Below are 26,132 nucleotides of genomic sequence, written 5' to 3' on the forward strand. Positions count from 1 at the left end.
ATTGCCGGTGTCAAGTTTCAGTGACCCTTGGGGGAGGGGGAGAAGGGAAGCCAGACTCATTGAGCAGCCTGGCAGCTGAGGGGAAAAAAACGCAATTATGCGCATAATGCGGAACAAAACGCGATTATGCGCATAATGCACACTTCTTTTCAAAAAGGGATGCATAAAAAATGTACTTAAAGTAAAAGTAAAAAAGTATCGGCATCAAAATATACTTGAAATACCAAAAGTAAAAGTACTCATTATGCAGAATGTCCCGTTTCCCAAGTTATCATATGTCTAAAATGTATTTAAAAATATTTTGAAAATAGCGAATCTACAAGCTCATAACGCGTGCATCACGGCCCGTTGCAAGCTTGTAGATGTGCTATTTTCAAATAGCCAAAGTTCAGTGGTTAATGCATGTTTTGTAATAATAATAATACAAATCTACAAAGTAACTAGTAACTTAAGTTTTCTAATAATTGTAGTGGAGTAAAAAGTACAATATTTGCCTCTGAGTAGTGGAGTAGAAGAAAAAGCACAGAAATTGGAAATACTCCAGTGAAGTAAAAGATACCTCAAAAGTGTACTTAAAGTACAGTACTTGAGTACATGTACTTAGTTACTTTCCACCACTGATGGCGCCCTATGAGAGAAACCCTGCTGTTTAAAGTTGAAACCTCGTCTCTCTCTCTCTCCCCACAGTGCAGTTATGTCCTCCTACCTGCTGGGGGAGACACTGAACTTCCTGGGGAAGCTGGGCTGTCTGCTGTGCATCCTGGGCAGCACTCTGATGGTCATCCACGCCCCGGAGGAAGAGGAAGTGACATCACTGCAGCAGATGACCCACATGCTGCTGGAACCCGGTGAGAAACCAAGCTTGACCTTTTGACCTGTCAGTCAGTGGCGTCAGTACAGCAAAAGCTAAGGTATGCCAGGGTTAGGGCTGCCAACTCCCAGAGATGGGAAAAAAAGGGACAGGATACAACCCCCCAAAACCCCTGAAATGGATAGAAAACTAGAAAAAATGCTCCTCGGAGCACAGGTCAGGTAGGTTATTGTGGCCTCCTGGTGGCGCTATAACAGGCCAATGTGAAAAGGGTGGCATTTCGTCCGCGGCCTAGTGGGAATGTGCGGGCAAATTTTCACGGAAATCGCACGCTGTGTTCATGATTTTAGACATTTTGTTCAAAACGGACCAATCCTGCAAACTTTTCCTTGTCCATTTGTATTATAACCTATGGAAAGAACTTTCCTTTTTAATGTTATCCCTCTTTTTGTTGCGTGGATTGTTATTTCTTCTATTGGTTCTGGGTTGTCATGGATACCAGTTTCCACCTGATGTTGTGTGGGAGTTCAGACCGCTGCAGATCGTACTGAATAACTGCCAGCTTGCATAATGTCTTCAGGCTCGGACTTAAGTCTAAGATATACAGGTCATCATTGGCTGTGCCTCCAAAGAGGATGATGCGATCTCCCACCATGCAACAGCATACCGTGCAACTCCAAAGTGAGACATACGTTTTTAAACATGGAACATTCCCTTTGGACTGAACCTTCTTCCAGGTGAAGGTCGCTGGACTGAATTTCCACAGATCATTGAAGTCCTGGTCATTGTACCCCCTGCCACCAAATATGTACAGCTCTCCATCATAGGAAAATGCTGAATGACCGTAGCGTTGTTCTGGAAGAGGCTGTGCAGAAGGCGTGTTCAGCCAGCAAGTGGTCTCTGTGTCAAACACACTGATGGTGTTGTAGTAGACATCCCAGCCCCCAAATACAAACATCTTGGTCCCGATGATGGTGGCAGAGTGATGTGATGAAGCCAGTGGTGGAGTTCCTCTGGTGTTAATTAAAGACCAGACCATTGTGGTGGTGTCCAACTTGTAGGTGTCATTAGTGTATCTACTGTTTGTCTCTCCTCCATAGATAAACATGACCTTCCCCAAGACACAGGCTGAGTGGCCCTGCCTCCCCTCTGGAACATTCCCAGAAACCCTGGGTGTGAAAATTTTGTGGGCGTCGACATCAAATGCATAAAGCACCTTGCTGTAGTTCCCAGTGGCAGTAACTCCCCCCCAGAGGTAGATGAAAGGGTCTATCAGCACAGCTGTACGGCCCCTGAACATTGGGCGAACCTCAAGGGGACGTTGTGCTCTTCCAGGTGTCTCTGGGGGCAACTTGATCCAGCATAAAGACACTGTGTTGAAGACATGAACTTCAATCTGACGCTCTGACTTGATAAAGTCCCCTCTAAAGCAGTACACTTTGTGATTCACTGCTACAGCAGCATCATACTGTATCTCTGGAAGCCCTTTTAGGTGCACCGTCCAACGAAGCATTTCAGACAATAGTTTATAAGTTTCACCCTGTAAAAAAACACAGTCCTGAATAACTTGATTGAATGACTTGAAGGAATGTAGTACTATTGTGTGTGTCAGCACTTATATTGGTTAGCGGGCCTACGTGTGACGTAGACATGATGTCACGTGTAGGCCAAGTTGGTGTGTCGTAGATCAGTGGTTGTCAACCAGTGGTCCGGGGTCCACCAGTGGTCCTTGAGGGGGTACCAGGGGGTCCCCAGCAAAATGTGTTAACATACCGTTACAATCATTTTAACCACTTAGCTTTGGCTACTCAAATATAGCAGATATACAAGCTCATAGCGCGGCACCGAGTGCCGCGCTATGAGCTTGTAGATCTGCTATTTTTGAAAATTCTTGCAAATGTTTTGCATATCTTTGAGCATATATGTTTGTCAAAGTAAAAATGTTTTACTCAAATCTTCGCTTCTGGGGGTCCCTGGCACAACATTTTCCGATGGGGGTCCTCAGCCAAATGTATTATCAATTTAGGGGTCCATGGCGTGAAACAGGTGTAAAACCACTGTCGTAGATGACTGACGTCATAGACTGACCTGCAACTACCAACTACTCTGGCAACCGCTACAGTGGTTATGTTATGATTTTACTTGGTGTTAGTTCCTTTTGCAAACACACAATACAGTTTCAGTTCGTTAACATACCTCTGTAAAGCCCTATTTTTAATCAATTTTTCAGTTTTTTTCTCTCTGAATTCTAATCTTCGTTCTTCTGTTAGACTAGAACAGTGTCCGTTGGGCACCGGCCTGCTCGGGAACGATGCGAATAGGGAATGCCTGCCCCACCCTGTTATGTAATGCCCGTTAGGCGTATAGCTGCTGTCAGAGTACCCGCTGTAACCGCCTTTTCATCATTTTTATTTTTATTTTATTAAGCTTTTTTCAGATACAGGCTTTATGAATAACATTCAAATAACTTCTCACTGCTCTGCAGGTACTCAGTCACAGACAGTCTGTCTGTCTGTAGTCACGCACAGCCAGACAACTATTCCACAATATCTCTGGATGCTATATAGAGTCTGGAACTACACCTCCCCAAATCCCAGAGAGGAAGCTGGCACTAACGTTCACGAAAATGTATTTTAAAATAGCTTTACATTTTAGTTTTTAGTTTTCATTTCTGCTAAGCAGCAAGCTATATATGCTTAGAGATGATTTTGATTTATATTAGGATAAATGTGAACGACTGTAACGCTTTATATTCTTTTTTTTTGTATCATTTTTTTTATCCCACGATTTTGTAACCCTTATTTTTCACCCGGTGCCAATTTTCTAAGTGATCCTGGGCACTACACTCCCCTCACCAGCCTAGGGAGGCCAGGGCCGAGCTCATGCCTCCTTCAATGCATGAGAGCCAACTGACCTTCTTGTCACCTGACAGGGGGGAGTTTCCCTGGTTGGACACGTAGCGCGTGGAAGGAACACGTTATTCCAACCAGTTCCCTTCCCCTCCATCAGGCGCCCCGGCTGTCATGGGGGAGGCAGTATAGTGACCAGGATTACTGCATGTTTTTGTGAGGGTATTAACTACCCTAGGAGACACGGGGAGAACATGCAAACTCCACACAGAGTAGGCCCTTTCGCCAACCCCACCTAGGGTATGGGCGCTGATGACGCGGAGGAGAAGACACGCCCCCAGCACCCACAGCGTCGCCGGCGGGAATCGAACCCAGGACCTTCTAGCTGTGAGGCGACAGCACTACCGACTGCGCCACCGTGCCCCACGCTTTATATTCTAATCATGATCAGAGCTTCCAGACTGTATGACCGGAAACATTTGAAAATTGTGGGAGGCAACAGTTTGGCCACGAGAGACTAGTCTATCTGTGTCCCTATTGTGCCCATATATGGAGATCTCTGTATCTGTCTGTCTGCCTGTGTCCCTTAATGCCCATATATGGAGATCCCTGAAGTTATCAGTATATGGCCATATATGGTGGTGGTTGTGGAAAGTCCTTGTCCAGTGGTAAACGTCTGAAAAGTGCAAACTGACTGCGGAAAGTGGACTGACTAAGTAATCAAATGGCAGGTGTGGGGGAATTGGACAGGTGTGGGGAATTGCCAGATCAAGCTTAGGCCGGGGTTGCCATGGCAATCAATGGGCTCATTTGGGGGGGGTGTCCTCGGACAAATCATTTTGGGGGTCCGTGGACATGATAAAAGTTTGAGAACCAATGATATTATAGGAAAGTTTTTTTTTTTTAAAGTAAATTCTTTATTTAGAAGACATTTGTAGAATCCCCAGAATCCCCAGATTGTAGTTACAAATGTTCGCTTTAAAAATATATACATATATTGAAAGATTTGCACACATTTTCACGATTAAAAAATAACAGATCTAGAAGTGCCGCGCTATGAGCTTGTAGATCTGCCATTTTTGCTCTCTCACTTCTCCTACATTCTCAGAATGCTTTCCTGTGAATGATTGACCCCGTCTGACCGCATGGAGAGCCTCTTACTGACAAAACAAAATCAAGACTTTAGAAAAGGTTCTGATAGGCCCGGACCGCTGGCGTAGCGGTCCGGCTCATTGTAGCCTGACAGCGCGTTGTGGCGTTCGAGTCCCGTGTCTGAAGACCTTTGCTCTGTCTTTCTTTCTCCCTCTTTCCTGTCCATCTTCACTTACAAATCTATCAATAGAGGAAGAAAAGAAAACAAGGCTCTGGTTATACACACAATGCATGTTAAAGGGATTCTAGGCAACATTAACCCTAAATTAAAAATATATATATTTATATATATATATTGCATTTTCTCCCCTCTATCAGCCACTATATCATGATGCTGGGGTGTTTTCCTAAATTGAAACACAGTCCTCTTTCTGAAATCCGTAGTTTCCCTACAGTTTATGTTTGTCCAGGACGTAAATGAAACGCACGCATGGGCGCGTCCGTGCGCGTCCGTGTCCGTGTGAACTGTTCGAGTGAAACCGAATGGAACCGAGTGCAGCCGACAAAAATGGAACGAGTCGCCATTGTTTTTCTGTGGGCAGTTTTTACTTTTGGTTTTAAAACGCTCTCAAACTTCTTTTTTGAGGCACGGAATTTGAGGAACAGACATTTCTATTTTCTTTTTCGGGACCAGAAGTTAAAAGATGAAGTCATTGAATTCGCCCAAAAAGTGTCTTCAAGACGGGTCTGTAGAAACCACGGGGCTCCCTTTGTCCATATTTGTTTTACAGTAAATGGCAAGAACTGTTCTTTTTACTTTTATCCCTATTTTTTTCGTGTGTATTGTTATTTCTTCTATTGGCTGATGGTTGTCATGTATACCAGTTCCCACCTGATGTTGTGTGGGAGTTCAGACCGCTCCAGATCGTACTGAATAACTGCCAGCTTACATAATGTCTTCAGGCTAGGACTCAAGTCTAAGATATACAGGTCATCATTGGCTGTGTCGTATGATCTATATCCTCCAAAGAGGATGATGCGATCTCCCACCATGCAACAGCATACCGTGCAACTCCAAAGTGAGACATACGTTTTTAAACATGGAACATTCCCTTTGGACTGAACCTTCTTCCAGGTGAAGGTCGCTGGACTGAATTTCCACAGATCATTGAAGTCCTGGTCATAGTACCCCCTGCCACCAAATATGTACAGCTCTCCATTGTAGGAAAAGGCTGAATGACCGTAGCGTTGTTCTGGAAGAGGCGGTACAGAAGGCGTGTTCAGCCAGCAGGTGGTCTCTGTGTCAAACACACTGATGGTGTTGTAGTAGACATAACCCCAGCCCCCAAATACAAACATCTTGGTCCCGATGATGGTGGCAGAGTGATATGATGAAGCAGGTGGTGGAGTTCCTCTGGTGTTAATAAAAGACCACACCATTGTGGTGGTGTCCAACTTGTAGGTGTCATTAGTGTATCTACTGTTTGTCTCTCCTCCATAGATAAACATGACCTTCCCCAAGACACAGGCTGAGTGGCCCTGCCTCCCCTCTGGAACATTCCCAGAAACCCTGGCTGTGAAAATGTTGTGGGCGTCGACATCAAATGCATAAAGCACCTTGCTGTAGTTCCCAGTGGCAGTAACTCCTCCCCAGAGGTAGATGAGAGGGTCTATCAGCACAGCTGTGCGGCTCCTGAACATTGGGCGAACCTCAAGGGGACGTTGGGCTCTTCCAGGTGTCTCTGAGGGCAACTTGATCCAGCATAAAGACACCGTGTTGAAGACATGCACTTCAGTCCGATGCTTGGACTTGATAAAGTCCCCTCTAAAGCAGTAAACTTTGTGATTCACTGCTACAGCAGCATCATACTGTATCTCTGGAAGCCCTTTTAGGTGCACCGTCCAACGAAGCATTTCAGACAATAGTTTATAAGTTTCACCCTGTAAAAAAACACAGTCCTGAATAACTTGATTGAATGACTTGAAGGAATGTAGTACTATTGTGTGTGTCAGCACTTATATTGGTTAGCGGGCCTACGTGTGACGTAGACATGATGTCACATGTAGGCCAAGTTGGTGTGTCGTAGATCAGTGGTTGTCAACCAGTGGTCCGGGGACCACCAGTGGTCCTTGAGGGGGTACCAGGGGGTCCCCAGCAAAATGTGTTAACATAGCGTCACAATCATTTTAACCACTTAGCTTTGGCTATTCAAAAATAGCAGATCTACAAGCTCATAGCGCGGCACGCGCTATGAGCTTGTAGATCTGCTATTTTTGAAAATTCTTGAAAATGTTTTGCATATCTTTGAGCATATATGTTTGTTAAAGTAAACATTTTTAACTCAAATCTTTGCTTCTGGGGGTCCCTGGCACAACATTTTCCGATGGGGGTCCGCAGCCAAATGTATTATCAATTTAGGGGTCCTTAGCGTGAAACAGGTGTAAAACCACTGTCGTAGATGACTGACGTCATAGACTGACCTGCAACTACCAACTACTCTGGCAACCGCTACAGTGGTTATGTTATGATTCTGCTTAGTGTTAGTTCCTTTTGCAAACACACAATACAGTTTCAGCTCGTTAACATACCTCTGTAAAGCCCTATTTTTAATCAATTTTTCAGTTAACTAAATTTTTTTTTTTTTCTCTCTCAATTCTAATCTTCGTTCTTCTGTTAGACTAGAACAGTGTCCGTTGGGCACCGGCCTGCTCGGGAACGATGCGAATAGGGAATGCCTGCCCCACCCTGTTATGTAATGCCCGTTAGGCCTATAGCTGCTGTCAGTGTATCCGCTGTAACCGTCTTTTCATCATTTTCCTTTTTTTTTGTATTAAGCTTTTTCAGATACAGGCTTTATGAATAACATTCAAATAACTTATCACTGCTCTGCAGCTACTCAGTCACAGACAGTCTGTCTGTCTGTAGTCACGCACAGCCAGACAACTATTCCACAATATCTCTGGATGCTATATAGGGTCTGGAACTACACCTCCCCAAATCCCAGAGAGGAAGCTGGCACTAACGTTCACGAAAAATTATTTTAAAATAGCTTTACATTTTAGTTTTTAGTTTTCATTTCTGCTAAGCAGCAAGCTATATATGCTTAGAGATGATTTTGATTTATATTAGGATAAATGTGAACGACTGTAACGCTTTATATTCTTTTTTTTTTGTATCATTTTTTTTATCCAACGATTTTGTAACCCTTATTTTTCACCCGGTGCCAATTTTCTAAGTGATCCTGGGCACTACACTCCCCTCACCAGCCTAGGGAGGCCAGGGCCGAGCTCATGCCTCCTTCAATGCATGAGAGCCAACTGACCTTCTTGTCACATGACAGGGGAGAGTTTCCCTGGTAGGACGTAGCGCGTGGAAGGAACACGTTATTCCAACCAGTTCCTTTCCCCTCCATCAGGCGCCCCGGCTGTTATGGGGGAGGCGGTATAACGACCAGGATTACTACATGTTTTTGTGAGGGTATTAACTACCCTAGGAGACACGGGGAGAACATGCAAACTCCACACAGAGTAGGCCCTTTCGCCAACCCCACCTAGGGTATGGGCGCTGATGACGCGGAGGAGAAGACACGCCCCCAGCACCCACAGCGTCCCCGGCGGGAATCGAACCCAGGACCTTCTAGCTGTGAGGCGACAGCGCTACCGACTGCGCCACCGCGCCCCACGCTTTATATTCTAATCATGATCAGAGCTTCCAGACTGTATGACCGGAAACATTTGAAAATTGTGGGAGGCAACAGTCTGGCCACGAGAGACTAGTCTATCTGTGTCCCTATTGTGCCCATATATGGAGATCTCTGTATCTGTCTGTCTGCCTGTGTCCCTTAATGCCCATATATGGAGATCCCTGAAGTTATCAGTATATGGCCATATATGGTGGTGGTTGTGGAAAGTCCTTGTCCAGTGGTAAACGTCTGAAGAGTGCAAACTGACTGCGGAAAGTGGACTGACTTATCAAATGTCAGGTGTGGGGGAATTGGACAGGTGTGGGGGAATTTGCCAAATCAAGCTTAGACCGGGGTTGCCATGGCAATCAATGGGCTCATTTGTGGGGGGGGGGGGTCCGCGGTCAAATAAATATCATTTTGGGGGTCCGTGGACATGAAAGAAGTTTGAGAACCACTGATATTATAGCAACATAGTTTTTTTTTTTTAAAGTAAACTCTTTATTTAGAAGACATTTGTAGAATCCCCAGAATCCCCAGATTGTAGTTACAAATGTTCGCTTTAAAAATATATATGTTACAGGGAAAATGGCATTCCAGGGAAATTGAAAGGGGTACGCTTGTTTTCATGCCCCTCATGCAATTCTGTAGAATCAACGCTAGAGGGCAATGCAAGCCAGACATGAGCCCCACACCACACACGCACGCATGCACAAACCAGCACGCACACACGCATGTGCACGCGCGCACACACACACACACACACACACACACACACACACACACACACACACACACACTCCAGGGGGCGGGCCTGGCGGGCTATGTTAGTGCAGTGAGTGGCACTTGGGGCAAACGCAGTCCCCACACAACATCATTTACGATTCTGTGCCTATCGGTACATAACTCGGACGGCGCTTAAGTCGACTAGCAGACCATCGGCCGGTCGTCGCGGGCACTCGCGCCTTGAGGCGCTCGGGCGCGACTCCTCGGCCTCAAGGTCTGCTAAGTCGGAGCGCCTTCCGTCATGGTCCAAAACTATACTTTATCAGCGAAAAAAAAGTAGTCCGCGGTTGTTTGAAAAAGTAATGTCCCAAGCTGGAGTCAAACCCCGGCTCCCAGTGGTAGTGGGTGGGGAGTCCAATGATTATCGAAGTGCGCCACTGAGGCTTGTACTAGTGGTGCAAAGTAACAAAGTAGATTTACTCAAGTACAATTTTGAGGTATTCGTACTTTACTTGAGTATTTCTCTCATATTATCCATTTTATTTTCAGCGTTCCCCTAGCATAGCTTCCTGGTTAGTATGTTGTTGTGGTCGTCGTCCTCGCATCAAAGCCCCGCCTCGCAGCACCGCCCCGTGCCTATAAAACAAGCGCTCCCCTGTCAATTTAACTGGAATGCCATTTTCCCTGTGACATATACATATATTGAAAGATTTGCACACATTTTCATGATTTTCAAAAAAAATAGCAGATCTAGAAGTGCCGCGCTATGAGCTTGTAGATCTGCCATTTTTGCTCTCTCACTTCTCCTACATTCTCAGAATGCTTTCCTGTGAATGATTGACCCCGTCTGACCGCATGGAGAGCCTCTTACTGAAAAAACTAAATCAAGACTTTAGAAAAGGTTCTGATAGGCCCGGACCGCTGGCGTAGCGGTCCGGCTCATTGTAGCCTGACAGCGCGTTGTGGCGTTCGAGTCCCGTGTCCGAAGACCTTTGCTCTGTCTCTCTTTCTCCCTCTTTCCTGTCCATCTTCACTTACAAATCTATCAATAGAGGAAGAAAAGAAAAAAAAGGTTCTGGTTTTACACACAATGCATGTTAAAGGGATTCTAGGCAACATTAACCCTACATTTATATATATATATATATATATATATATATATATATATATATATATATATATATATATATTGCCTTTTCTCCCCTCTATCAGCCACTATATCATGATGCTGGGGTGTTTTCCTAAATTGCAACACAGTCCTCTTTCTGAAATCCGTAGTTTCCCTACAGTTTATGTTTGTCCGGGATGTAAATGAAACGCACGTCCCCGTGTGAACTGTTCGAGTGAAACCGAATGGAACCGAGTGCAGCCGACAAAAATGGAACGAGCCGCCATTGTTTTTCTGTGGGCAGTTTTTACTTTTTACTTTTGGTTTTAAAACGCTCTCAAACTTATTTTTTGAGGCACGGAATTTGAGGAACAGACATTTCTGTTTTCTTTTTCGGGACCAGAAGTTAAAAGATGAAGTAATTGAATTCGCCAAAAAAGTGTCTTCAAGACGGGTCTGTAGAAACCACGGGCTCAATTTGTCCATATTTGTTTTACAGTAAATGGCAAGAACTGTTCTTTTTACTTTTATCCCTCTTTATTCACGTGGATTGTTATTTCTTCTATTGGCTGATGGTTGTCATGGATACCAGTTCCCACTTGATGTTGTGTGGGAGTTCAGACCGCTCCAGATCGTACTGAATAACTGCCTGCTTACATAATGTCTTCAGGCTAGGACTCAAGTCTAAGATATACAGATCATCATTGGGTCTGCCTCCAACAAGGATGATACGATCTCCCACCATGCAACAGCATACATTACAAGTGCTTAAACATGGAACATTCCCTTTGGACTGAACCTTCTTCCAGGTGAAGGTCGCTGGACTGAATTTCCACAAATCATTGAAGTCCTGGTCATAGTACCCCCTGCCACCGAATATGTACAGCTCTCCATTGTAGGAAAAGGCTGAATGACAGTAGCGTTGTTCTGGAAGAGGCTGTGCAGAAGGCGTGTTCAGCCAGCAGGTGTTCTCTGTGTCAAACACACTGATGGTGTTGTAGCTGTTACCCCCCAAGCCCCCAAATACAAACATCTTGGTCCCGATGATGGTGGCAGAGTGATATCCTGAAGCAGGTGGTGGAGTTGCTCCGGTGTTAATTAAAGACCAGACCATCGTGATGGTATCCAACCTGTAGGTATCATTAGTCCATCCAGTCGGCTTTGTGAATCCTCCATAGATATACATGACCTTCCCCAAGACACAGGCTGAGTGGCCCTGCCTCCCCTCTGGAACATTCCCAGAAACCCTGGGTTTGAGCATTCTGTGGGTGTCGACATCAAATGCATAAAGCACCTTGCTGTAGTTCCCAGTGGCAGTAACTCCCCCCCAGAGGTAGATGAAAGGGTCTATCAGCACAGCTGTGCGGCTCCTGAGCATTGGGCAAACCTCAAGGGGACGTTGGGCTCTTCCAGGTGTCTCTGGGGGAAACTTGATCCAGCATAAAGACACTGTGTTGAAGACATGCACTTCAGTCCGATGCTTGGACTTGATAAAGTCCCCTCTAAAGCAGTAAACTTTGTGATTCACTGCTACAGCAGCATCATACTGTATCTCTGGAAGCCCTTTTAGGTGCACCGTCCAACGAAGCATTTCACACAGTAGTTTATAAGTTTCACCCTGTAAAAGAACACAGTCCTGAATAACTTGATTGAATGACTTGAAGGAATGTAGGACTATTGTGTGTGTCAGCACTTATATTGGTTAGCGGGCCTACGTGTGACGTAGACATGATGTCACATGTAGGCCAAGTTGGTGTGTCGTAGATCAGTGGTTGTCAACCAGTGGTCCGGGGACCACCAGTGGTCCTTGAGGGGGTACCAGGGGGTCCCCAGCAAAATGTGTTAACATAGCGTCACAATCATTTTAACCACTTAGCTTTGGCTATTCAAAAATAGCAGATATACAAGCTCATAGCGCGGCACCGAGTGCCGCGCTATGAGCTTGTAGATCTGCTATTTTAGAAAATTCTTGAAAATGTTTTGCATATCTTTGAGCATGTATGTTTGTTAAAGTAAACATTTTTAACTCAAATCTTCGCTTCTGGGGGTCCCTGGCACAACATTTTCCGATGGGGGTCCGCAGCCAAATGTATTATCAATTTAGGGGTCCTTGGCGTGAAACAGGTGTAAAACCACTGTCGTAGATGACTGACGTCATAGACTGACCTGCAACTACCAACTACTCTGGCAACCGCTACAGTGGTTATGTTATGATTTTACTTGGTGTTAGTTCCTTTTGCAAACACAATACAGTTTCAGTTCGTTAACATACCTCTGTAAAGCCCTATTTTTAATCAATTTTTCAGTTAACTAAAAAAAATTTTTTTTCTCTCTCAATTCTAATCTTCGTTCTTCTGTTAGACTAGAACAGTGTCCGTTGGGCACCGGCCTGCTCGGGAACGATGCGAATAGGGAATGCCTGCCCCACCCTGTTATGTAATGCCCGTTAGGCCTATAGCTGCTGTCAGTGTACCCGCTGTAACCGCCTTTTCATCATTTTTATTTTTATTTTATTAAGCTTTTTTCAGATACAGGCTTTATGAATAACATTCAAATAACTTCTCACTGCTCTGCAGCTACTCAGTCACAGACAGTCTGTCTGTCTGTAGTCACGCACAGCCAGACAACTATTCCACAATATCTCTGGATGCTATATAGAGTCTGGAACTACACCTCCCCAAATCCCAGAGAGGAAGCTGGCACTAACGTTCACGAAAATGTATTTTAAAATAGCTTTACATTTTAGTTTTGATTTTTCACGGGTCTGTAGAAACCACGGGGCTCCCTTTGTCCATATTTGTTTTACAGTAAATGGCAAGAACTGTTCTTTTTACTTTTATCCCTCTTTATTCACGTGGATTGTTATTTCTTCTATTGGCTGATGGTTGTCATGGATACCAGTTCCCACTTGATGTTGTGTGGGAGTTCAGACCGCTGCAGATCGTACTGAATAACTGCCAGCTTACATAATGTCTTCAGGCTAGGACTCAAGTCTAAGATATACAGATCATCATTGGCTGTGCCGTATGATCTATATCCTCCAAAGAGGATGACACGATCTCCCACCATGCAACAGCATGCCGTGCAACTCAACAGTGTGAGATAAGTGCTTAAACATGGAACATTCCCTTTGGACTGAACCTTCTTCCAGGTGAAGGTCGCTGGACTGTATTTCCACAGATCATTGAAGTTCTGGTACCTGCTGCCACAAAATATGTACAGCTCTCCATTGTAGGAAAAGGCTGAACGACCGTAGCATTGTTCTGGAAGAGGCTGTGCAGAAGGCGTGTTCAGCCAGCAGTTGGTCTCTGTGTCAAACACACTGATGGTGTTGTAGGTGTAACCCCTCCAGCCCCCAAATACAAACATCTTGGTCCCGATGATGGTGGCAGAGTGACCATAAGAAGCAGGTGGTGGAGTTCCTCTGGTGTTAATTAAAGACCAGACCATTGTGGTGGTGTCCAACCTGTAGGTGTCAATAGTGTTTCGAGTCAGCTTTGTGTCTCCTCCATAGATCAACATGATCTTCCCCAAGACACAGGCTGAGTGGTCCCGCCTCCCCTCTGGAACATTCCCAGAAACCCTGGGTGTGAGCATTTTGTGGGCGTCGACATCAAATGCATAAAGCACCTTGCTGTAGTTCCCAGTGTCAGTAACTCCCCCCCAGAGGTAGATGAAATGGTCTATCAGCACAGTTGTGCGGCTACTACTCATGGGGTGAACCTCAAGGGGACGTTGTGCTCTTCCAGGTGTCTCTGGGGGCAACTTGATCCAGCATAAAGACACAGTGTTGAAAACATGCACTTCAGTCTGACGCCTGGACTTGACTTTAAAGCAGTACTAAAAGTTTAAGTAGTATTCACGCATAGCCAGACAACTATTCCACAATATCTCTGGATGCTATATAGAGTCTGGAACTACACCTCCCCAAATCCCAGAGAGGAAGCTGGCACTAACGTTCACGAAAATGTATTTTTAAATAGCTTTACATTTTAGTTTTGATTTTTTATTTCTGCTAAGCAGCAAGCTATATATGCTTAGAGATGATTTTGATTTATATTAGGATAAATGTGAACGACTGTAACGCTTTATATTCTTTTTTTTTTTATATCATTTTCTTTACCCCACGATTTTGTAACCCTTATTTTTCACCCGGTGCCAATTTTCTAAGTGATCCTGGGCACTACACTCCCCTCACCAGCCTAGGGAGGCCAGGGCCGAGCTCATGCCTCCTTCAATGCATGAGAGCCAACTGACCTTCTTGTCACCTGACAGGGGGGAGTTTCCCTGGTTGGACATAGCGCGTGGAAGGAACACGTTATTCCAACCAGTTCCTTTCCCCTCCATTAGGCGCCCCGGCTGTCATGGGGGAGGCGGTATAGAGACCAGGATTACTACATGTTTTTGTGAGGGTATTAACTACCCTGAGAGACACGGGGAGAACATGCAAACTCCACACAGAGTGGGCCCTTTCGCCAACCCCACCTAGGGTATGGGCGCTGATGACGCGGAGGAGAAGACACGCCCCCAGCACCCACAGCGTCCCCGGCAGGAATCGAACCCAGGACCTTCTAGCTGTGAGGAGACAGCGCTACCGACTGCGCCACCGCGCCCCACGCTTTATATTCTAATCATGATCAGAGCTTCCAGACTGTATTACATTACATTACAGTCATTTAGCAGACGCTTTTATCCAAAGCGACTTACAATAAGTGTATTCAACATAGGTAGGGAACGAATGACCGGAAACATTTGAAAATTGTGGGAGGCAACAGTCTGGCCACGAGAGACTAGTCTATCTGTGTCCCTATTGTGCCCATATATGGAGATCTCTATATCTGTCTGTCTGCCTGTGTCCCTTAATGCCCATATATGGAGATCCCTGAAGTTATCAGTATATGGCCATATATGGTGGTGGTTGTGGAAAGTCCTTGTCCAGTGGTAAACGTCTGAAGAGTGCAAACTGACTGCGGAAAGTGGACTGACTAAGTAATCAAATGGCAGGTGTGGGGGAATTGGACAGGTGTGGGGGAATTGGACAGGTGTGGGGGAATTTGCCAAATCAAGCTTAGACCGGGGTTGCCATGGCAATCAATGGGCTCATTTGGGGGGGGGGTCCGCGGTCAAATAAATATCATTTTGGGGGTCCGTGGACATGAAAGAAGTTTGAGAACCACTGATATTATAGCAACATAGTATTTTTTTTTTCAAAGTAAACTCTTTATTTAGAAGACATTTGTAGAATCCCCAGAATCCCCAGATTGTAGTTACAAATGTTCGCTTTAAAAATATATACATATATTGAAAGATTTGCACACATTTTCACGATTTTCAAAAAATAGCAGATCTAGAAGTGCCGCGCGATGAGCTTGTAGATCTGCCATTTTTGCTCTCTCACTTCTCCTACATTCTCAGAATGCTTTCCTGTGAATGATTGACCCCGTCTGACCGCATGGAGAGCCTCTTACTGAAAAAACTAAATCAAGACTTTAGAAAAGGTTCTGATGATAGGCCCGGACCGCTGGCGTAGCGGTCCGGCTCATTGTAGCCTGACAGCGCGTTGTGGCGTTCGGGTCCCGTGTCCGAAGACCTTTGCTCTGTCTCTCTTTCTCCCTCTTTCCTGTCCATCTTCACTTACAAATCTATCAATAGAGGAAGAAAAGAATAAAAGGCTCTGGTTTTAAACACAATGCATGTTAAAGGGATTCTAGGAAACATTAACCCTAAAAAAATATTTAAAAAAATATTTATATATATATATATATATATATATATATATATATATATATATATACACATTGCATTTTCTCCCCTCTATCAGCCACTATATCATGATGCTGGGGTGTTTTCCTAAATTGAAACACAGTCCTCTTTCTGAAATCCGTAGTTTCCCTACAGTTTATATTTGTCCGGGACGTAAATGAAACGCACGCATGTGCCCGTCCGTGCGCGTCCGTGTCCGTGTGAACTGTTCGAGTGAAACCGAATGGAACCGAGTGCAGCCGACAAAAATGGAACGAGCCGCCATTGTTTTTCTGTGGGCAGTTTTTACTTTTTACTTTTGGTTTTAAAACGCTCTCAAACTTCTTTTTTGAGGCACAGAATTTGAGGAACAGACATTTCTGTTTTCTTTTTCGGGACCAGAAGTTAAAAGATGAAGTCATTGAATTCGCCCAAAAAGTGTCTTCAAGACGGGTCTGTAGAAACCACGGGGCTCCCTTTGTCCATATTTGTTTTACAGTAAATGGCAAGAACTGTTCTTCTTACTTTTATCCCTCTTTTTTTCGCGTGGATTGTTATTTCTTCTATTGGCTGATGGTTGTCATGGATACCAGTTCCCACTTGATGTTGTGTGGGAGTTCAGACCGCTGCAGATCGTACTGAATAACTGCCAGCTTGCATAATGTCTTCAGGCTAGGACTTAAGTCTAAGATATACAGATCATCATTGGCTGTGCCTCCAAAGAGGATGATGCGATCTCCCACCATGCAACAGCATACCGTGCAACTCCAAAGTGAGACATACGTTTTTAAACATGGAACATTCCCTTTGGACTGAACCTTCTTCCAGGTGAAGGTTGCTGGACAGAATTTCCACAGATCATTTAAGTGCTGGCCATGGCCCCTGCCACCAAATATGTACAGCTCTCCATTGTAGGAAAAGGCTGAATGACCGTAGCGTTGTTCTGGAAGAAGCTGTGCAGAAGGCGTGTTCAGCCAGCAGGTGGTCTCTGTGTCAAACACACTGATGGTGTTGTAGTAGTTGCCCCCCCAGCCCCAAAATACAAACATCTTGGTCCCGATGATGGTGGCAGAGTGACCATAAGAAGCAGGTGGTGGAGTTCCTCTGGTGTTAATTAAAGACCAGACCATTGTGGTGGTGTCCAACCTGTAGGTGTCAATAGTGTTTCGAGTCAGCTTTGTGTCTCCTCCATAGATCAACATGATCTTCCCCAAGACACAGGCTGAGTGGTCCCGCCTCCCCTCTGGAACATTCCCAGAAACCCTGGGTGTGAGCATTTTGTGGCCGTCGACATCAAATGCATAAAGCACCTTGCTGTAGTTCCCATTGTCAGTAACTCCCCCCCAGAGGTAGATGAAAGGGTCTATCAGCACAGCTGTTCTCATGGCTGTTCTCATGGGGCGAACGACAAGGGGACGTTGTGCTCTTCCGGGTGTCTCTGGGGGCAACGTGATCCAGCGTAAAGACACTGTGTTGAAGACATGCACTTCAGTTGAAGTGATAAAGTCTCCTCTAAAGCAGTACACTTTGTGATTCACTGCTACAGCGGCATCAAACTCTGGAAGCCCTTTTAGGTGCACCGTCCAACGGAGCATTTCACACAGTAGTTTATAAGTTTCACCCTGTAAAAGAATGCAGTCCCGAATAACTTGATTGAATGACTTGAAGGAATGTAGTAATATTGTGTGTGTCAGCATTTATATTGGTTAGCGGTCCTACGTGTGACGTAGACATGATGTCACGTGTAGGACAAGTTGGTTTGTTGTAGATGATTGACGTCATAGACTGACCTGCAACTACCAACTACTCTGGAAACTGCCACAGTGGTTGTGTGTGTGTGTGTGTGTGTGTGTGCGTGTGCGTGTGCGTGTGCGTGTGCGTGTGTGTGTGTGTTTGTGTGTGGGGGTCCGCCTGTTGTCTCCGCCGTGCCGGATGGCCGAAGGAGACTGTTTTCGCCCCTGTCTGTCCATACGTCTGTCTGTTAACAGCTATTCTCCGGCACCGTTGAACCGATCGGCGCGAAACTTTGCACGCACACTCCTAGTAAGACGCCAAAGTTTTCAAATCGGCCTAATGATGGCACTATAACATCCTGCTTCTCATTTTGGCCTATTACTGTTGTTGAACCGTAGGTTGCGTAATCAAAAATTTTCACCCTGGATTCCTTGGATCATGATGCAAGTTTCCATATAAGCACCAAACTACATGTTCCATCATTTAGCATTTTCTTCTAAACACACGTTTTGCTATAGCTCCTACAACGTCTGTCCAAAGCTCACACAAATTGGTACACGTTATCTCTGAAGTCATGTGATCAAGATATATAAGTACAATTTCTCATACACCGTTCCAATTGTCTATTGACTAGCTGCCTTCTAAAATGTGCGGGGTAGACAACTCAGCCTGGAGACCTGCACTCAGAGGAGCTCACTTTCTAGTTCCATTTGAGTTAGGGATGCTCATCTTTAGATTGTTTTTCATGATCCTTAATTGAAACTCATGAAATAATCGTTAAATATACAAAACACAAAACACTTTTTTGTTGTGTGCCTCAAAATTCCTCAAATCATGAACGCAACGTCAGATTGCCGTGAAAGGCAGAGGAAGAAATGCCAGCCTTTTCACATTGGCCTATTATAGCGCCACCAGGAGGCCACAATAACCTACCTGACCTGGCGGAGACCTCTGCTCGGAGGAGCACTTTTTCTTTTTTTTCTGTTTTTAAATAATTATTATCCAAAACCTGTTTTGACTTATCTTAGTTTTAAAAACTTGTTTTGGTGTTAAATAGCTTTATATCCAGACAGTGATCATTGCTGTAAAGTGTTTATTCAGTAGCAGGGCGTCTACCCGTCTCTCCGGCTCTTTAGCAAACACAAAATGCATTTTAAGGTCGAGCTACCAATTTCATATTTAACCCACAACCTCTGTGTTGGTGGACAGGCACGTTACCACTGTGTCACCCCAACGCCATAAAATACACACTTAAAGGTAGGGTAAGTGATTTGCAATTATTCAAATAATTGCAAAATGGGTCTATGTTCTGATAGTGCTCGTTACTATAGAGTGTCCTGTCCATATAAGGAGTCTCCATGTCTCTCCAGCTCTTTATAAAACAGAAAATGCATTTTCGTTAAAGTTTCAGTTTCATTTCCAATTTTATCCAATCAGGATAGAGAACTCAATCAGGATATAGATTAAACAAGTGAAATTGGAAGTGATGACACTAAGAAATGAGCAGACAAAATTAGAACTGGAACACTATAAAAATAAAGCTTAAAAATGGGTACTTTCTCCTGATTGGCTGAGATTTTGACACCTACCAGAAAATGAATTTTCTGTTTATTAAAGAGCTGGAGAAACGGGGAGACTCCTGTTACTGAACAAACACTCTATAGCAATGATTATTATCAGAATATAGTGCTTAAACCTTTTAAAAAAATACTTTTTGTTTTAACCCAAAAATATCACTTACCCTACCTTTAAACATCCCTATAGGATTATTTATTCCTTTTTACTCAAATCAATGTTTAGTGAATGGTAGCCCGACTGTTAACAAATAAAAGGAAATTAAAATAATGAATTCATTGTTTAACTGATAATAATAATAGATTATAACTTGACGTATCGTTTAACAGTTGGACGCTTAATCATTAAACACTTAAACCCTATATTTATACTGGACCCCCTCCTGTTTTCCTTCAATGCAACTTCGCCAAAAAAAAAAAAAAAAAAAGATTAGATTACATTTGAAACAATGAAATATAATCTGGAGGATTTGAACACATTCTCCAAGACAATGAATCTACAAAACCAGAATAATAAGGGGCGTGGCTTCATTGTGGATCTCAGATGTCATGTCGATGATGTCATCTTGACGAGGTCAGCCTGGAACTCCATATTGGGGCGAGAACCAGGCGGCAAGCAATCTCTGCCGGATCTGAAGCCCATTTCCTGAATCTCTTAAGGCGTGCAGTTCCCATTATCGGCCCAGCAGATGTCGCTATTACACCTCCTGCAGGATCCAGAAGGATTTACTCTCAATACAAGTGAACGAGGTTTTGGACGGATTTTACACTTGATTTATGACCTTAGTAAACCTTTTCATGAACACTTTATGTTGTCAATCACTAGTTTAAAGTGTGTTTTTAATAAATCATCATGATATACGTTTAGTAAATTATGATCCCATTAGTTTTCAAATGAATTATATAGTAGGGTATGCTTCTAGGGCTTCTATTGTTCTACTGAGTGAAAACGCGCCCTCGCTGCCAATAGCAGACATTTCTGTTTTCTTTTTCGGGACCAGAAGATAAAAGATGAAGTCATTGAATTCGCCAAAAAAGTGGCTTCAAGACGGGTCTGTAGAAACCACGGGGCTCCCTTTGTTCATATTTGTTTTACAGTAAATGGCAAGAACTGTTCTTTTTACTTTTATCCCTCTTTTTTTCACGTGGATTGTTATTTCTTCTATGGTTTCCATGGATACCAGTTCCCACTTGATGTTGTGTGGGAGTTCAGACCGCTCCAGATCGTACTGAATAACTGCCAGCTTACATAATGTCTTCAGGCTAGGACTCAAGTCTAAGATATACAGATCATCATTGGCTTTGTCGTATGATCTATATCCTCCAAAGAGGATGATGCAATCTCCCACCATGCAACAGCATACCGTGCAACTCCATAGTGAGAAATAAGTGCTTAAACATGGAACATTCCCTTTGGACTGAACTTTCTTCCAGGTGAAGGTCGCTGGACTGAATTTCCACAAATCATTGAAGTCCTGGTTATAGTACCCCCTGCCACCAAATATGTACAGCTCTCCATTGTAGGAAAAGGCTGAATGACCGTGGCGTTGTTCTAGTAGAGGCGGTACAGAAGGCGTGTTCAGCCAGCAGGTGTTCTCTGTGTCAAACACACTGATGGTGTTGTCGTAGTAGTCCCTCCAGCCCCCAAATACAAACATCTTCGTCCCGATGATGGTGGCAGAGTGATATCCTGAAGCAGGTGGTGGAGTTGCTCCGGTGTTAATTAAAGACCAGACCATCGTGATGGTATCCAACCTGTAGGTGTCATTAGTCCATCCAGTCGGCTTTGTGAATCCTCCATAGATAAACATGACCTTCCCCAAGACACAGGCTGAGTGGCCATCCCTGCCCCCTGGAACATTCCCAGAAACCCTGGGTTTGAGAATTTTTTGGGCGTCGACATCAAATGCATAAAGCACCATGCTCCAGTACCTAGTGTCAGTAACTCCCCCCCAGAGGTAGATGAAATGGTCTATCAGCACAGCTGTGCGGCTACTACTCATGGGGTGAACCTCAAGGGGACGTTGTGCTCTTCCAGGTGTCTCTGAGGGCAACTTGATCCAGCATAAAGACACTGTGTTGAAGACATGCACTTCAGTCCGATGCTTGGACTTGATAAAGTCCCCTCTAAAGCAGTAAACTTTGTGATTCACTGCTACAGCAGCATCATACTGTATCTCTGGAAGCCCTTTTAGGTGCACCGTCCAACGAAGAATTTCAGACAATAGTTTATAAGTTTCACCCTGTAAAAAAACACAGTCCTGAATAACTTGATTGAATGACTTGAAGGAATGTAGTACTATTGTGTGTGTCAGCACTTATATTGGTTAGCGGGCCTACATGTGACGTAGACATGATGTCACGTGTAGGCCAAGTTGGTGTGTCGTAGATCAGTGGTTGTCAACCAGTGGTCCGGGGACCACCAGTGGTCCTTGAGGGTGTACCAGGGGGTCCCCAGCAAAATGTGTTAACATAGCGTCACAATCATTTTAACCACTTAGCTTTGGCTATTCAAAAATAGCAGATATACAAGCTCATAGCGCGGCACCGAGTGCCGCGCTATGAGCTTGTAGATCTGCTATTTTTGAAAATTCTTGAAAATGTTTTGCATATCTTTGAGCATGTATGTTTGTTAAAGTAAACATTTTTAACTCAAATCTTCGCTTCTGGGGGTCCCTGGCACAACATTTTCCGATGGGGGTCCGCAGCCAAATGTATTATCAATTTAGGGGTCCTTGGCGTGATACGGGTGTAAAACCACTGTCGTAGATGACTGACGTCATAGACTGACCTGCAACTACCAACTACTCTGGCAACCGCTACAGTGGTTATGTTATGATTTTACTTAGTCTTAGTTCCTTTTGCAAACACACAATACAGTTTCAGCTCGTTAACATACCTCTGTAAAGCCCTATTTTTAATTAATTTTTCAGTTAACTAAAATGTTTTGTTTTTTCGTTCTTCTGTTAGACTAGAACAGTGTCCGTTGGGCACCGGCCTGCTCGGGAACGATGCGAATAGGGAATGCCTGCCCCACCCTGTTATGTAATGCCCGTTAGGCCTATAGCCGCTGTCAGAGTACCCGCTGTAACCGTCTTTTCATCATTTTCCTTTTTTATTTTATTAAGCTTTTTTCAGATACAGGCTTTATGAATAACGATGATGGATGTGTGACAGGGCTCCTGGTTGTTTTGTTATATTTATTAGTTATTTTATCATAATCCTGGTGGTGTGTGTGCATGTGACAGGGTTCTTGGTCTACGCCAGCGTGCTGCTGCTCTCCTGTCTGGTTCTCATGCTGTACGCCTCGCCTCGCTTCGGAGCCTCCAACATCCTGGTGTACGTTGGCATCTGCTCTCTGCTGGGAGCCTTCACCGTGTCCTCTGTCAAGGGCCTGGGCATCGCCATCCATACAGGTACGTTCCTCTGTCAAGGGCCTGGGCATCGCCATCCACACAGGTACGTTCCTCTCTTGTCAAAGGCCTGGGCATCGCCATCCACACAGGTACGTTCCTCTGTCAAGGGCCTGGGCATCGCCATCCACACAGGTACGTTCCTCTCTTGTCAAAGGCCTGGGCATCGCCATCCACACAGGTACGTTCCTCTGTCAAGGGCCTGGGCATCGCCATCCACACAGGTACGTTCCTCTGTTGTCAAAGGCCTGGGCATCGCCATCCATACAGGTACGTTCCTCTGTTGTCAAAGGCCTGGGCATCGCCATCCATACAGGTACGTTCCTCTCTTGTCAAGGGCCTGGGCATCGCCATCCATACAGGTACGTTCCTCTCTTGTCAAGGGCCTGGGCATCGCCATCCACACAGGTACGTTCCTCTCTTGTCAAGGGCCTGGGCATCGCCATCCACACAGGTACGTTCCTCTGTCAAGGGCCTGGGCATCGCCATCCACACAGGTACGTTCCTCTGTCAAGGGCCTGGGCATCGCCATCCACACAGGTACGTTCCTCTCTTGTCAAGGGCCTGGGCATCGCCATCCACACAGGTACGTTCCTCTGTCAAAGGCCTGGGCATCGCCATCCACACAGGTACGTTCCTCTGTCAAGGGCCTGGGCATCGCCATCCACACAGGTACGTTCCTCTGTCAAGGGCCTGGGCATCGCCATCCATACAGGTACGTTCCTCTGTGAAGGGCCTGGGCATCGCCATCCATACAGGTACGTTCCTCTGTCAAGGGCCTGGGCATCGCCATCCATACAGGTACGTTCCTCTGTCAAGGGCCTGGGCATCGCCATCCATACAGGTACGTTCCTCTGTCAAGGGCCTGGGCATCGCCATCCATACAGGTACGTTCCTCTGTCAAGGGCCTGGGCATCGCCATCCACACAGGTACGTTCCTCTGTCAAAGGCCTGGGCATCGCCATCCATACAGGTACGTTCCTCTCTGCAGTGGTGTAAAATAACTAAGTACATTTACTCAAGTACTGTACTCAAGTACAATTTTGAGGCCCCTATATGTGAGGTTTGGGCATCGACATTCGATTGCACCCCCCCAACCCTGCGCTGTGATTGGCCACCATTGTACCCCCCTAACCCTGCACCGTTATTGGCCAATCACAGTCTATTCAGGACTGTGATTGGCTAGTGAAACATGACACATGTGCATAGCCCTATAAATAGGACTATGCACTTAAAGTTAGGGGTGTACAATGGTTGGTCCACAATATTACTTTTCTTCCATCACTTCTTCCATCACTGTGATGACCACTGTGACCACACCGCCCACTTCACACTGGGTGTGATTTTTACTTTACTGTAGTATTTAAAAGTTTCAATACTTTTACTTCTACTCCACTACATCTCAGAGGCAAATATTGTACTTTTACTCCACTACAATTATTTGAAAACTTTGGTTACTAGTTCCTTTGCAGATAGAAATTCTTAACATTATAAAACATACATTAACCACTTTAGCCCTATTTTATACATAGGCTATTTGAAAATAGCAGATCTACAAGCTCACAACGCGTCGCATCGCGACGCGTTGTGAGCTTGTAGATCGGCTATTTTCAAATATGTTAGTACTTTTACTCTTGGTACTTTAAGTGTATATTTTGATGCCAATACTTTTGTACTTTTACTCGAGTACATTTTGAACACTAGAAAATAGAGTTACTGAACGAGAACGTGAACGAATCATTTGAACGAATCATTGCCGCGAACGTGAACGAAATCGTTCGTTCACTGAAATGAACCTTTTTTCCCACCATTACTCTGGGGGGGGGGGGGGGGGCGGGGGGGCAGGCTAAGACTAGAGTGACTAACAAGTGGTCACCTTGCTAAACTAATGGCCTGTCATTTTAAAAAAAAGTTTTTCAGGAAAAATATAAAAAAACTGATCCAAAACAAAACTATATGATATTTCTTAATCATTTCACCCAAAATGTTTATAACAAATTATCACTATTAACATGAAAATAACACTGTCTGTCAGTTATGTAACATAAGAGATTTAAATAGGTTTAAAAAGGATTAAATCTGACTTGAAAAAAAAAAGGCCAAAATCAGTAAATAATTTGGCCTAAAGGTCCTTACACACCGGGGCGATTTTTTCGTGCGAATAATACGCTTTTTTTTAAAACCTTATAAAGTCAATGGAAGCGTACATGGCGCGAAAAAGCGGAAAAGCGAAGCGAAAAAGCGTCTTTTAATTATTCGGAACGAGTCCGAATTTTGCGTATATTCGCCACATTCGCCGGTGTGTAAGGACCTTTAGTCACAAAACCATGTGACTTCGGCCCAAAACAAATGGCCTATTTTGGCCTACCAGTAAGTCACACTAGGGAGTTAGGCCATTGTACTGAAAGGGGAGTGAACAGCACGATCCTTTTCAATTAGGAGATTTCACCAGAGGTGGCCAGTGTCATATGGAGCTGACTTAGGCAAAAATATAATTTTCCTCAAAAATGACTTAGGCCTATAGCTGAGAGAGAGATTGAAGCGAGGGACCCCCTACTCTATATTGTATAATATTTTTTTTTTTTTTTACTTAGTCTGCTCTTTTTTCCCTCTACACCTATAGCCTCTTATTTGCCAAAAATAGCCGATCTACAAGCTACGAGGCGTTGAGAGCTTGTAGATCTGCTATTTTCGGCTAATGTTCCTCTCAGAAAAGGAATTCTAGGGTTCAAGTGGTTAATGTAAAAAAAAACTCAATCCTATCACACAAAGATTTGGCGGACCCCCTGTAGTAGCTCTGAGGACCCCCTATAGGGGTCCCGGACCCCCTGTTGAAGACCCCTGACTCAGGCCTTTAGTTTAGCAAGGTGACGAGGTTCAAGATGGGGAAAAGCAGAGTAAGCATGAACTCTCTCTGTCTCTCTCCCCCCCCCCCCCCCCCCTCTCTCTCCAGTGGTCTCAGACAGCTCAGTGATCAGCCGTCCTCTCACCTGGATCCTGCTGCTCACCCTCATCGCCTCCATAGTGACACAGGTCAGTGTGAACCCGTTAAGACCTGAAACTCATTCTACATAAAGTCTCCTAAATCCAAACCTATGTTTTCTATATCAGTGGTTCTCAATCTTTTTCATGTCAAGGACCCCCAAAATGAAATGTATTTTGGCCGCGAACCCCCATCTCAAAATACGTTATTCCAGGGACCCCCCAGAAGCAAAGATTTGAGTTCAAAATGTTTGCTTTAAAACAATATATATTCAAAGATTTGCACACATTTTCACGATTTTTCAAAAATAGCAGATCTACAAGCTCATAGCGCGGCACTCGGTGCCGCGCTATGAGCTTGTAGATCTGCTATTTTTGAATAGCCAAAGAGTAAAACAAGCTTTTAAGCTCAAATCAA

The 26,132-nt window shown here is 44.5% G+C and overlaps 1 pseudogene across 1 annotated transcript in view; it reads left to right on the plus strand.

Moving 5' to 3' along the window:
* The window catches only part of LOC308090954 (magnesium transporter NIPA2-like), a 47,992-nt pseudogene that overhangs the window by 11,272 nt on the left and 10,588 nt on the right, over window positions 1-26,132 (plus strand). The window contains exons 6-8 of the transcript XR_013935101.1: window positions 688-848; window positions 22,568-22,735; window positions 25,686-25,765. The product of XR_013935101.1 is annotated as a magnesium transporter NIPA2-like (transcript). The remainder of the gene's footprint in view (window positions 1-687; window positions 849-22,567; window positions 22,736-25,685; window positions 25,766-26,132) is intronic.

The sequence above is a fragment of the Gymnoscopelus braueri genome (genome assembly GCF_963280865.1).
Source record: "Gymnoscopelus braueri genome assembly, chromosome: 8".
In the NCBI taxonomy this organism is placed as follows: Eukaryota; Metazoa; Chordata; class Actinopteri; order Myctophiformes; family Myctophidae; genus Gymnoscopelus; species Gymnoscopelus braueri.